The sequence below is a fragment of the Urocitellus parryii genome, chromosome 9 (assembly GCF_045843805.1).
Source record: "Urocitellus parryii isolate mUroPar1 chromosome 9, mUroPar1.hap1, whole genome shotgun sequence".
In the NCBI taxonomy this organism is placed as follows: Eukaryota; Metazoa; Chordata; class Mammalia; order Rodentia; family Sciuridae; genus Urocitellus; species Urocitellus parryii.
In genome coordinates this window covers 47,814,289-47,827,566 of record NC_135539.1, presented here as the reverse complement: position 1 = coordinate 47,827,566, position 13,278 = coordinate 47,814,289, and the positions used below count along the sequence as shown (strand labels likewise).

Below are 13,278 nucleotides of genomic sequence, written 5' to 3'. Positions count from 1 at the left end.
AGCTCTCGCTTTGCGAGCAGCCACCACACCTGTCCGGTTCCTAACCACGCGGCCACAGCTACCCGGCTCCACAGGTGGCACCGCGGCGGGTGCAGAAGTCAAGTCCCGGAGCCAGCAATCGCGTTTGCAAGCGGTGGTCACCCTGAGCGGCTTGGGCCGCACCGCCCGAACCCGCAGTCGGCCTCCGCCATCCGGGCTCCCCCGGAAGGCATAGAGCTCCCTCTGGGAGCAGCCGATTCTCCCGCCCGGTCCCTAACCACGCGCCCGCAGCTACCCGGCTCCATAGGTGGCACCGCAGCGGGTGCGGATGTTAAGTCCCGGAGCCAGAAATCGCTTTTGCAAGCGGCGGTCACCCTGAGCAGCTTGGGCCGCACCGCCCGAACCCGTAGTCGGCCTCCGCCATCCGGGCTCCCCCGGGAGACATAGCGCTTGCTCTGGGAGCAGCCGCTTCTCCCGTCCGGCCCATAACCCCGCAGCTGCAGCCACCCGGCTCCACAGGTGGCACCGCGGCGGGTGCAGAAATCAAGTCCCAGAGCCAGCAACTGCTTTTGCAAGCGGCGGTCACCCTGAGAGGCTTGGGCTGCCCGAACCCGCAGTCGGCCTCCGCCATTCGGGCTCCCCCAGGAGGCATAGCGCTCGCTCTGGGAGCAGCCGCTTCTCCCGTCCGGTCCCTAAGCACGCAGCCGCAGCTACCCGGCTCCACAGGTGGCTCCGAGTCGGGTGCAGAAGTCAAGTCCCGGAGCCAGCATTCGCTTTTGCAAGCGGCCGTCACCCTGAGCGGCTTGGGCCGCCCCACCCGAACCCACAGTCGGCCTCCGCCATCCGGGCTCCCCCGGAAGACATAGCGCACGCTCTGGGAGAAGGCGAATCTCCCGCCCGGTCCCTAACCACACGGCCGCAGCTACCCGGCTCCATAGGTGGCACCGCGGCGGGTGCTGAAGTCAGGTCCCGGAGCCAGCAATCACGTTTGCAAGCGGTGGTCACCCTGAGCGGCTTGGGCCGCCCCACCCGAACCCGCAGTCGGCCTCCGCCATCCGGGCTCTCCCGGGAGACATAGCGCTCGCTCTGGGAGCAGCCGCTTCTCCCGCCCGGTCCCTAACCACACGGCCACAGCTACCCGGCTCCACAGGTGGCACCGCGGCGGGTGCAGAAGTCAAGTCCCGGAGCCAGCAACCGCTTTTGCAAGCGGCGGTCACCCTGAGCAGCTTGGGCCGCCCCGCCCGAACCCGCAGTTGGCCTCCGCCATCCGGGCTCCCCCAGGAGGCATAGCGCTCGCTCTGGGAGCAGCCGCCTCTCCTGCCCGGTTCCTAACCACGCGGCCGCAGCTACCCAGCTACCCGGCTCCACAGGTGGCCCCACGGCAGGTGCAAAAGTCAAGTCCCAGAGCCAGCTGACGCTTTTGCAAGCGGCGGACACCCTGAGCAGCTTGGGCCGCCCCGCCCGAACCCGCAGTCGGCCTCCGCCATCCGGGCTCCCCCAGGAGGCCTAGTGCTCGCTCTGGGAACAGCCGCCCCTCCCGGTTCCTAACCACGCGGCCACAGCTACCCGGCTCAACAGGTGGACCTGCGGCGGGTGCAGAAGTCAAGTCCTGAGGAGGGAAGATGGCAGCGAAGGGAGTGCATCACCCCAGTGCGCCGCGTCACTGAGCGGGAGAAAGATGATGTGAATCGCCTGAAGGCTATCTTGTAGGAAATTTCCAGCGAAATCGAGGTGCCCCAGAATCTAGTGGACAGATTTCCATCGTGCAAAGTTCGACTGCGGGAGCTCCTTTTCTCCACACGGAGGGTCGCATAGCCTGATAGGCAATCGCCCTGCGGCTGGAGTCTGTGGCGCGCACTGGGGAGCGGCAAGGTGCCGAAGCAGGGGAGCAAAGATACCTGCAGCCCACTGGAAAGACAGGCCAGGGGGTAAATTTCAAAAACACAACAGTTGCACCAAGCAGAAAGAAATGCGAGCAGTATGAAAAGACAAGGAAAGAAAGGACTACAAACAATGCAGGTCAACTCAACGTTAGAAGAGGTAATAGCTGCAACAGATGGAATGTCAGATAAAGAGTTCAGGATATACATGCTTCAGATTATCTGGAGTCTCAAGGAAGACATGAGACAGCTAAATCAGACAATGAAAGATCACATTGACAAACAAATTCAGGAAGTAAAAGATCAATTTCACAGGGAGATAGAGGTAATAAAAAACAAACAAATAGAAATCCTAGAAATGCAGGAAACAATAAACCAACTTAAAAACTCAATTGAGAATACTACCAGCAGAGTAGATCACTTAAAAGAGAGAACATCAGACAATGAAGACAAAGTATTTCAACTGGAAAAGAATATAGACAACTCAGCAAGTCTGCTAAGAAACCATGAGCAGAACATCCAAGAAATATGGGACAATATCAAAAGACCAAATTTAAGAGTCATTGGGATACAAGAAGGCACAGAGCTCCATACCAAAGGAATAAACAGTCTATTCAGTGAAGTAATACGAGAAAACTTCCCAGACTTGAAGAATGAGACAGAATCCCAAATCCTAGAAGCCTACAGGACGCCGAATGTGCAAAATCATAAGAGATCCACACCTAGACACATTATAATGAAGATGTCCAACATACAGAATAAGGAGAGAATTCTAAAAGCTGCAAGAGAAAGAAAGCAGATTACATTTAGGGGTAAACCAATCAGGATAACAGGTGATCTCTCGACACAGACTCTGAAAGCTAGAAGATCCTGGAATAACATATTTCAAACACTGAAAGAAAATGGGTTCCAACCATGAATCGTGTATCCGGCGAAATTAAGCTTCAGGATAGAAGATGAAATTAAAACCTTCCACGATAAACAAAAGTTAAAAGAATTCACAGCTAGAAGACCATCTCTTCAAAAAATCCTTGGCAAAACATTACAGGAAGAGGAAATGGAAAATAACATTGAAAACCAACAATGGGAGGTAGGACAGTAAAGGGGGGAAAGTAGTCAAAGAGGAAAACAAATCAGGTTTAGTAACATCAATAAATAAATATGGCTAGAAGAACAAACCATATCTCAATAATAACCCTAAATGTTAATGGCTTAAACTCACCAATCAAGAGACACAGGCTAGCAGAATGGATCACAAAACAAGACCCAACAATATGCTGCCTACAGGAGACGCATCTGATAGGAAAAGATATTCATAGACTGAAGGTGAAAGGTTGGGAAAAATCATACTATTCATATGGACTGCGGAAACAAGCAGGAGTGGCCATATTCATATCTAATAAAATAGATTTCAAGCCAAAGTTAATCAAAAGGGATAAAGAAGGACACTTCATACTGCTCAAGGGAACCATACACCAACAAGACATAACAATCATAAATATATATGCCCCAAAAAATGGCGCAGCTGTGTTCATCAAGCAAACTCTTCTCAAGTTTAAGAGTCTAATAGACCACCATACAATAATCATGGGAGACTTCAACACACCTCTCTCACCACTGGACAGATCTTCCAAACAAAAGTTGAATAAGGAAACTATAGAACTCAATAACACAATTAACAACCTAGACTTAATTGACATATATAGACTATACCACCCAACATCAAGTAGTTACACTTTTTTCTCAGCAGCACATTGAACCTTCTCAAAAATAGACCATATATTATGTCACAGGGCAACTCTTAGACAATATAAAGGGGTAGAGATAACACCATGCATCTTATCTGATCATAATGGAATGAAACTGAAATTCAATGATAAAAGTAGGAAGGAAAAATCAAGCATCACTTGGAGAATGAACAATAGGTTGCTGAATGATCAATGGGTTTTAGAAGACATCAAGGAGGAAATTAAAAACTTCCTAGAGTTAAATGAAAACACAGACAGAACATATCGGAACCTATGGGACACATTGAAAGCAGTTCTAAGAGGAAAATTCATTGCCTGGAGTTCATTCCTCAAAATAAGAAAAAACCAACAAATAAATGATCTCATACTTCATCTCAAAATCCTAGAAAAAGAAGAGCAAAACAACAGCAAAAGAAGTAGAAGGCAAGAAATAATTAAAATCAGAGCTGAAATTAATGAAATTGAAACAAAAGAAACAATTGAAAAAATTGAAAAAACTAAAAGTTGGTTCTTTTTTTTTTTTTAAAGAGAGAGTGAGAGAGGGGAGAGAGAGAGCGAAAGAGATAGAGAGAGAATTTTTAATATTTATTTTTTAGTTCTCGGCGGACACAAAATCTTTGTTGGTATGTGGTGCTGAGGATCGAACCCGGGCCGCACGCATGCCAGGCGAGCGCGCTACAGCTGAGCCACATCTCCAGCCCCTAAAAGTTGGTTCTTTGAAAAAATAAATAAAATCGACAGACCCTTAGCCATGCTAACAAAGAGAAGAAGAGAGAGAACCCAAATTACTAGCATATGGGATGAAAAAGGCAATATCACAACAGACACTTCAGAAATACAGAAGATAATCAGAAATTACTTTGAATCCTTATACTCCAATAAAATAGAAGATAGTGAAGGCATAGATAAATTCCTTGAGTCTTATGATCTGCCCAGATTGAGCCAGGAGGATATAGACAACCTAAACAGACCAATAACAATAGAGGAAATAGAAGAAACCATCAAAAGATTACCAACTAAGAAAAGCCCAGGACCGGATGGGTATACAGCAGAGTTTTACAAAACCTTTAAAGAGGAACTAACACCAATACTTTTCAAGCTATTTCAGGAAATAGAAAAAGAGGGAGAACTTCCAAATTCATTCTACGAGGCCAACATCACCCTGATTCCGAAACCAGACAAAGACACTTCCAAGAAACAAAACTACAGACCAATATCTCTAATGAACCTTGACGCAAAAATCCTCAATAAAATTCTGGCGAATCGGATTCAAATTCATATCAAAAAAATTATACATCATGATCAAGTAGGATTCATCCCTGGGATGCAAGGCTGGTTTAATATACAGAAATCAATAAATGTTATTCACCACATCAATAGACTTAAAAATAAGAACCATATGATCATCTCAATAGATGCAGAAAAAGCATTCAACAAAGTACAGCATCCCTTTATGTTCAAAACGCTAGAAAAATTAGGGATAACAGGATCATACCTCAACATTGTAAAAGCAATCTATGATAAGCCACAGGCCAGCATCATTCTGAATGGAGAAAAATTTAAGGCATTCCCTCTAAGATCTGGTACAAGACAGGGATGCCCTCTCTCACCACTTCTGTTCAACATAGTCCTCGAAACACTGGCCAGAGCAATTAGACAGACGAAAGAAATTAAAGGCATAAAAATAGGAAAAGAAGAACTTAAATTATCACTATTTGCAGATGATATGATTCTATACCTAGCAGACCCAAAAGGGTCTACAAAGAAGCTATTAGAACTAATAAATGAATTCAGCAAAGTGGCAGGATATAAGATCAACACGCATAAATCAAAGGCATTCCTGTATATCAGCGACAAATCCTCTGAAACGGAAATGAGGACAACTACTCCATTCACAATATCCCCCCAAAAAATAAAATACTTGGGAATCAACCTAACAAAAGAGGTGAAAGATTTATACAATGAAAATTACAGAACCCTAAAGAAAGATATAGAAGAAGACCTTAGAAGATGGAAAAATATACCCTGCTCATGGATAGGCAGAACCAACATCATCAAAATGGCGATATTACCAAAAGTTCTCTATAAGTTTAATGCAATGCCTATCAAAATCCCAGCAGCATTTCTTGTAGAAATAGATAAAAGAATCATGAAATTCATATGGAATAATAAAAGACCCAGAATAGCAAAAACAATGCTAATCAGGAAGTGTGAATCAGGCGGTATAGCGATACCAGACTTCAAACTATACTACAGAGCAATAGTAACTAAAACAGCATGGTACTGGTACCAAAACAGGCGGGTGGACCAATGGTACAGAATAGAGGACACAGTAACCAACCCACAAAACTACAACTATCTTATATTTGATAAAGGGGCTAAAAGCATGCAATGGAGGAAGGATAGCTTCTTCAACAAATGGTGCTGGGAAAACTGGAAATCCATTTGCATCAAAATGAATCTGAATCCCTATCTCTCGCCATGCACAAAAGTTAACTCAAAATGGATCAAGGAGCTTGATATTAAATCAGAGACACGGCATCTAATAGAAGAAAAAGTAGGGTATGATCTACATACTGTGGGATCGGGCTCCAAATTCCTCAATAGGACACCCATAGTGCAAAAGTTAACAACTAGAATCAACAAATGGGACTTACTCAAACTAAAAAGTTTTTTCTCAGCAAAAGAAACAATAAGAGAGATAAACAGGGAGCCTACATCCTGGGAACAAATCTTTACTCCTCACACTTCAGATAGAGCCCTAATAACCAGAATATACAAGGAACTCAAAAAATTAGACAATAAGATAACAAATAACCCAATCAATAAATGGGCCAAGGACCTGAACAGACACTTCTCAGAGGAGGACATACAATCAATCAATAAGTACATGAAAAAATGCTCACCATCACTAGCAGTCAGAGAAATGCAAATCAAAACCACCCTAAGATACCATCTCACCCCAGTAAGATTGGCAGCCATTAGAAAGTCAAACAACAATAAGTGCTGGAGAGGATGCGGGGAAAAGGGCACTCTTGTTCATTGCTGGTGGGAATGCAAATTGGTGCAGCCAATTTGGAAAGCAGTATGGAGATTTCTTGGAAAGCTGGGAATGGAACCACCATTTGACCCAGCTATTCCCCTTCTCGGTCTATTCCCCAAAGACCTAATAAGAGCATGCTACAGGGACACTGCTACATCCATGTTCATATCAGCACAATTCACGATAGCAAGATTGTGGAATCAGCCTAGATGCCCTTCAATAGATGAATGGATAAAAAAAATGTGGCATTTATACACAATGGAGTATTACTCTGCATTAAGAAATGACAAAATCATAGAATTTGGAGGGAAATGGATGGCATTAGAGCAGATTATGCTAAGTGAAGCTAGTCAATCTTTAAAAAATAAATACCAAATGACCCCTTTGATATAAGGGGAGTAAACAAGGACAGGGTAGGGACGAAAGGTTGAGAAGAAGATTTACATTAAACAGGGATGAGAGGTGGGAGGGAAAGGGAGTGAGAAGGGAAACTGCATGGAAATGGAAGGTGATCCTCAGGGTTATACAAAATGACATATAAGAGGAAAGGAGGGGTAAGACAAGATAATACAAATCGAAGAAATGATTTACAGTAGAAGAGGTAGAGAGAGAAAAGGGGAGGGGAGGGGAGGGGAGGGGGGATAGTAGAGAATAGGACAGACAGCAGAATACATCAGACACTAGAAAGGCAATTTGTCAATCAATGGAAGGGAAACTGATGTGATACAGCAATCTGTATACGGGGTAAAATTGGGAGTTCATAACCCTCTTGAATCAAACTGTGAAATATGATGTATTAAGAACTATGTAATGTTTTGAACGACCAACAATAAAAAAAAGAAAATAAATAAATAAAATTAAATTAAAAAGCAAAAAAATAAAAATAAAAAAAATAAAAGTCGGAATTTTATCTAAAAAAAAAAATTTTTTTTCTCAGCAAAAGAAATAATGAGAGAGATAAATAGGGAGCCTACATCCTGGGAACAAATCTTTACTCCTCACACTTCAGATAGAGCCCTAACATCCAGAGTATACAAGGAACTCAAAAAATTAGACAAAAAGACAACAAATAACCCAATCAACAAATGGGCCAAGGACCTGAACAGACACTTCTCAGAGGAGGACATACAATCAATCAACAAGTACATGAAAAAATGCTCACCATCGCTAGCAGTCAGAGAAATGCAATTCAAAACCACCCTAAGATATCATCTCACTCCAGTAAGAATGGCAGCCATTATGAAGTCAAATAACAACAAGTGTTGGCGAGGATGTGGGGAAAAGGGTACACTGGTTCATTGCTGGTGGGACTGCAAATTGGTGCAGCCCATTTGGAAAGCAGTATGGAGATTTCTTGGAAAGCTGGGAATGGAACCACCATTTGACCCAGCTATTCCCCTTCTCGGTCTATTCCCCAAAGACCTAATAAGAGCATGCTACAGGGACACTGCTACATCGATGTTCATAGCAGCACAATTCACAATAGCAAGACTGTGGAATCAGCCTAGATGCCCTTCAATAGATGAATGTATAAAAAATGTGGCATTTATACACAATGGAGTATTACTCTGCATTAAGAAATGACAAGATCATAGAATTCGGAGGGAAATGGATGGCATTAGAGCAGATTATGCTAAGTGAAGCTAGCCAATCCTTAAAAAACAAATGCCAAATGACTTCTTTGATATAAGGGAAGTAACTAAGGACAGAGTAGGGACGAAGATCAGGAGAAGAAGATCAACATTAATAGAGATGAGAGGTGGGAGGAAAAGGGATAGAGAAGGGAAACTGCATGGAAAGGGAAGGTGATCCTCAGGGTTATACAAAATTACATACAAGAGGAAGTGAGGGGTAAGGAAAGAATACTACAAGTGGAAGAAGTGTTTTACAGTAAAGGGTGTTGAGAGAGAAGAGGGGAGGGGAGGGGAGGGGAGGGGGGATTGTAGAGAATAGGATAGAGAGCAGAATTCATCAGACACTAGAATGGCAATATATAAATCAATGGAAATGTAATTGATGTAACTGATGTGATTCAGCAATCTGTATACGGGGTAAAAATGGGAGTTCATTACCCTTTTGAATCAAACTGTGAAATATATAAAAATAGATGTAATGTTTTGAACTACCAACAATAAAAAAAAAGAAGGAAAAGATGGGAAGGGTACATGTGAGGCAGGAGCAGTAATTCAAGCAGGAAAAAGGGAGTAAGAAGAGAAAGTGTAAACCTGAGCTAGAAAAACAAAGATAGAATAATTCCAGGTAGAGATAAAATTCTAGGAGGCTTTCTCTGGTCTTTGGTATATATGGGTTCCTAATACCTTTCTGCTTGATCAGAGAATGTTAGGGTGAGACATTAACTTGTACAATGAATATGAGTTACTAATTATTAAAGAATTTTTTCAAAAAGTTTTTAATACCCTTAAGATCCTGATGGGAATTCAAGGCACTACATTTTTTTTTCCTGAAGTGTTCACAAGAGTATTTAGAGTCATATCATTGGTTTCAACTGCAGACCATATTCCAAGAAGTTCCTGTATTGGATCTTATCCTAGAAGCCATTTACTTGAACAATATTTGACTAATTGACACGTAAAGAGAACACCAGTGGGAAATAGATATGCAGTAAATGATGGTTTATTTAGATTTGATAGTCTCTTAGTGTGGGAGACCAACCTTACACGTGACTGAGTCACACTCCCTGGCTGGGTGCTGAGGTGCTCAGTTGCAGAAATGTGGCAGAGCTTTCCCCACCCTTCTTGGGTTCTAGGGTCAGTGTCTTGTGCATGGGTGTGTCTTGCTACAGCCCCGTGGGTGAAGCTATGCTCACCTGTTCCTTTGTAACATAACCCCTTGCCCTATTTAGGATAGAATCTTCCATGGAAGTGCCTTGTATGTGTGTCCCCTTCTCTTACTGTGCCCTTGGGTGTGGCCTACCCAGGTGTCAGTCAACCTGCTGACAGTGGACATCATGAAGATAGACTCGGCCCCCTGAAACCTGACCCCTTGCCTCATTTGAATAGCTTCTCCTCAATAAAAGGGGTCAGCGCGTGCTCTCGCTCTCTCTCTTCCTGCGGACCCTTAAGGTCAGAGGAGCCGTCACAGCAACCCCAAAGAAAAAGGTATTTGTGTCTCTTGTGTGGTTATTTTGCACAGCCCAGTTAGCCCAGTTTAACTGGAGTGACCCCTGAGCCTTTTAGTCGTGAGAACAGAAACCCGGCATCTTAGCTCTATGCCAGTTGTACTTGCTGCTGCTCTGTAGCAAGGGTCCCCTTTTCTCCAAGTTATCATATCATTTACATCACTGACCTTGAAACCCTTTCTGCCCGTCTAATTAAGGACCACCAGAATTCCTCTCAGAGTTCCATTGAAGACTTTTTGATTTCCTTTAATCAAAATCTTTTGACTTCCTCTTACCTCCAGTACAAAGGTATCCTGAAGATTGCTGTAGGATTTTTTCTTATAAAATTTCAGCAATAGCTATTGCTATCAATACCAGTATTAGGTATTGACCTATGATGAACCACTTCAAAGTCCATTCTTTGAAAGCAATATTTATTTCGTTCATAATCTACAGTTTAGTCATGAGTCAGTGAGGCCAGCCAAATTCTTTTCCTTTTGAAATCATCTGTGTGAATGCAAGCTGGCTTTGGGGACTAGAATCATCTGAAGTCTCCTTAATCCACATGACTGTGTGTTGAAGCTGATTTGGCCTGGTCATACGGAATGGTTGTCATCCAAAGCATGATATAGGAAATCTCCCTGAGCTCAGAAAAAAAAAGCCTTATGATATTTGGATTCATATTTGGGGGGGAAATAAAAGAAATTAGCCTGATTGTTTTGTTGAAACTCTTGTTTTAGGATCCATTTGTTGATTAAGGTCTAAATAAGTGAGAATGATATTCACAAAATGACTTTAGAAAATAAGGGGAGTGAAAATGGCATTAAGAGGTAAAGGGCTTTCCACTAAGAGGTGATAATCAATTTTTGGATAAGAAAACTCATAAAACAGTCCTAGAAAATTACGACTCCAAGATCAAGTGTGATGGGCTGGGAAAAAGTGAGGCATGACCAGACCAAATCAGCTTCAACACACAGTCATGTGGATTCAAGGACTGCATTGGATTCTCAGACTGCATATGGTTTTTACTTTGCTGATTTTGTGAATAATTTGATGGAAACCATTTTCGGAATATAGATTGCATTATAGTTCCTTTGTTCCTTAACTATCTTAAATTATTAAAAGTTTGAACAAAAAGATTCACAACTGAGTATAAGTAAAACTTTGTTATTAGATTTCTGTGAGACTATTCCTAGACTACCATATTCATTTCTAAATTATATTATTTGATTCATGCAGTTAGATGTTCTTTGGAAATTTCAAAATCTCCACAATGTGCATGGCTAGGTATAGAAAATCAATTTCTGAGGAGGAGGTTCTAACAATGATAGGATTGAAAATGACATGTGAAAAACTGGAAGAGGAAAAAAAAGCATTTGGCAGAAGAAATTAAAACCCTCCAATGCTCTAGAGAGGATAAAAGTGTTAGTGGATTCAATAGAACACCATGAAAGGGCAAGTGAAGAGACAGCAAGAGAGGAAACATTGGAGGAAATGGTACAATTTTTTACAGGTGAATTAATTTATCTGTGATGTGCTTTAGTTCATTCACTGCAAAGTATGTCCTGCATGCCTATGTAGTATGGATTTCCTCTATTCCATTTAGCAATGTTTTCAAAATTTTTAGAAGAAACACGCCATGTTTGTCCCTTCAAATATTGCAGAGCTCATCATTATTAGAATTGAATGGATCCTTCAGAATCATAATTTTCACTCAAGAATCATTTGAGGTCCCAGGTGTCGGGGTGAGTGTGAGGGGCGGGGAGTGTGCAAACTGGGGACTGCTCAAAAAACTAGGGAGTCTGCTGAAGAGCTGGAGCTCGAGACTTCTGCCTGGGCTTCGGGAGCATCTTTGCTGTTGTGGACCAGGGCCGCGCCTTCCCCGACGCTCGGCCTTCGGGGCTTTCTTGTCAGCTGGGCCCAAAGGGAGAGAAAATGATCCACAGTCTGTTTCTCATAAACTGTTCCGGTGACATATTTCTAGAGAAGCACTGGAAGAGTGTTGTGAGCCAGTCTGTCTGTGATTATTTCTTTGAAGCTCAGGAGAAAGCTGCTGATGTTGAAAATGTACCACCTGTCATTTCAACACCTCACCACTACCTCATCAGTATCTACTGCGATAAGCTCTTCTTTGTGTCTGTCATACAGACTGAAGTGCCACCTCTCTTTGTTATTGAGTTCCTACATCGAGTTGCTGACACTTTTCAGGACTACTTTGGTGAGTGTTCGGAGGCTGCAATTAAGGATAATGTGGTCATAGTCTATGAGCTCTTGGAAGAAATGTTAGACAACGGATTTCCACTGGCAACAGAATCTAACATTTTGAAAGAACTGATTAAACCACCAACAATTCTACGTTCTGTTGCCAACTCTATTACAGGCAGTAGTAATGTTGGGGACACACTCCCCACTGGGCAGCTGTCCAACATTCCATGGCGCCAGGCAGGAGTAAAATACCCAAACAATGAAGCCTATTTTGATGTCGTTGAAGAAATAGATGCAATTATAGATAAATCAGGATCTACAGTCTTTGCAGAAATTCAAGGAGTCATTGATGCTTGCATTAAGCTATCTGGAATGCCCAATCTCTCTCTCTCTTTCATGAACCCAAGGCTTCTAGATGATGTCAGTTTCCACCCCTGCATCTGATTCAAGCGTTGGGAATCTGAAGGAGTTTTGTCATTTATCCCTCCAGATGGAAATTTCCGACTCATATCATATCGTGTCAGCTCACAAAATCTAGTGGCAATACCAGTGTATGTGAAACACAGTATCAGCTTTAAGGAGAACAGTTCTTGTGGCAGATTTGATATAACAATTGGACCAAAGCAAAATATGGGAAAAACTATTGAAGGAATTACAGTGACAGTTCACATGCCAAAAGTTGTGCTGAATATGAACCTGACACCAACACAAGGCAGCTATACGTTTGATCCAGTCACCAAGGTATTAACACGGGATGTGGGGGAAATCACTCCACAAAAGCTTCCAAGTCTTAAAGAACTGGTAAATTTACAGTCTGGAGCACCCAAGCCAGAAGAGAATCCTAGCCTCAACATACAGTTCAAGATCCAGCAGCTTACTATTTCAGGCTTAAAAGTAAACTGCTTGGACATGTATGGGGAGAAGTATAAGCCATTTAAAGGAGTCAAATATGTCACGAAAGCTGGAAAGTTTCAAGTGAGGACATGAGAAGAGGCCAAAATTCCTCAACAAGATCAATTTGTTTTCAAGTGTCATTACAATTTATTATTAGGTACCAAATGGGCGGTAATACATATTCTAGTTAAAGCATTTGTGTTGAGCTATACACCACTAACAAAGTTATTTAGAAATCGATGTAGGGTTCTTAAGGAGCTTTAAGCTAAGGAATCTTTTCTAATGACTTAGCTTATTTTGTATCTTTTCACTTAGGAAGATTATGGAGGTGATTTCTTCCATAGGTGGGTACCAGCTAGGTGCTGCACACTGTAACAGGAAAGGCAGAAGACTACATTGATAACCTCACTT

At 42.6% G+C, this 13,278-nt stretch overlaps 1 pseudogene; it reads left to right on the top strand.

Moving 5' to 3' along the window:
• The first annotated feature begins 11,703 nt into the window (after positions 1-11,703).
• Positions 11,704-13,033, top strand: LOC113198027 (AP-3 complex subunit mu-1 pseudogene; annotated as a pseudogene).
• The last annotated feature ends 245 nt before the right edge of the window (positions 13,034-13,278 follow it).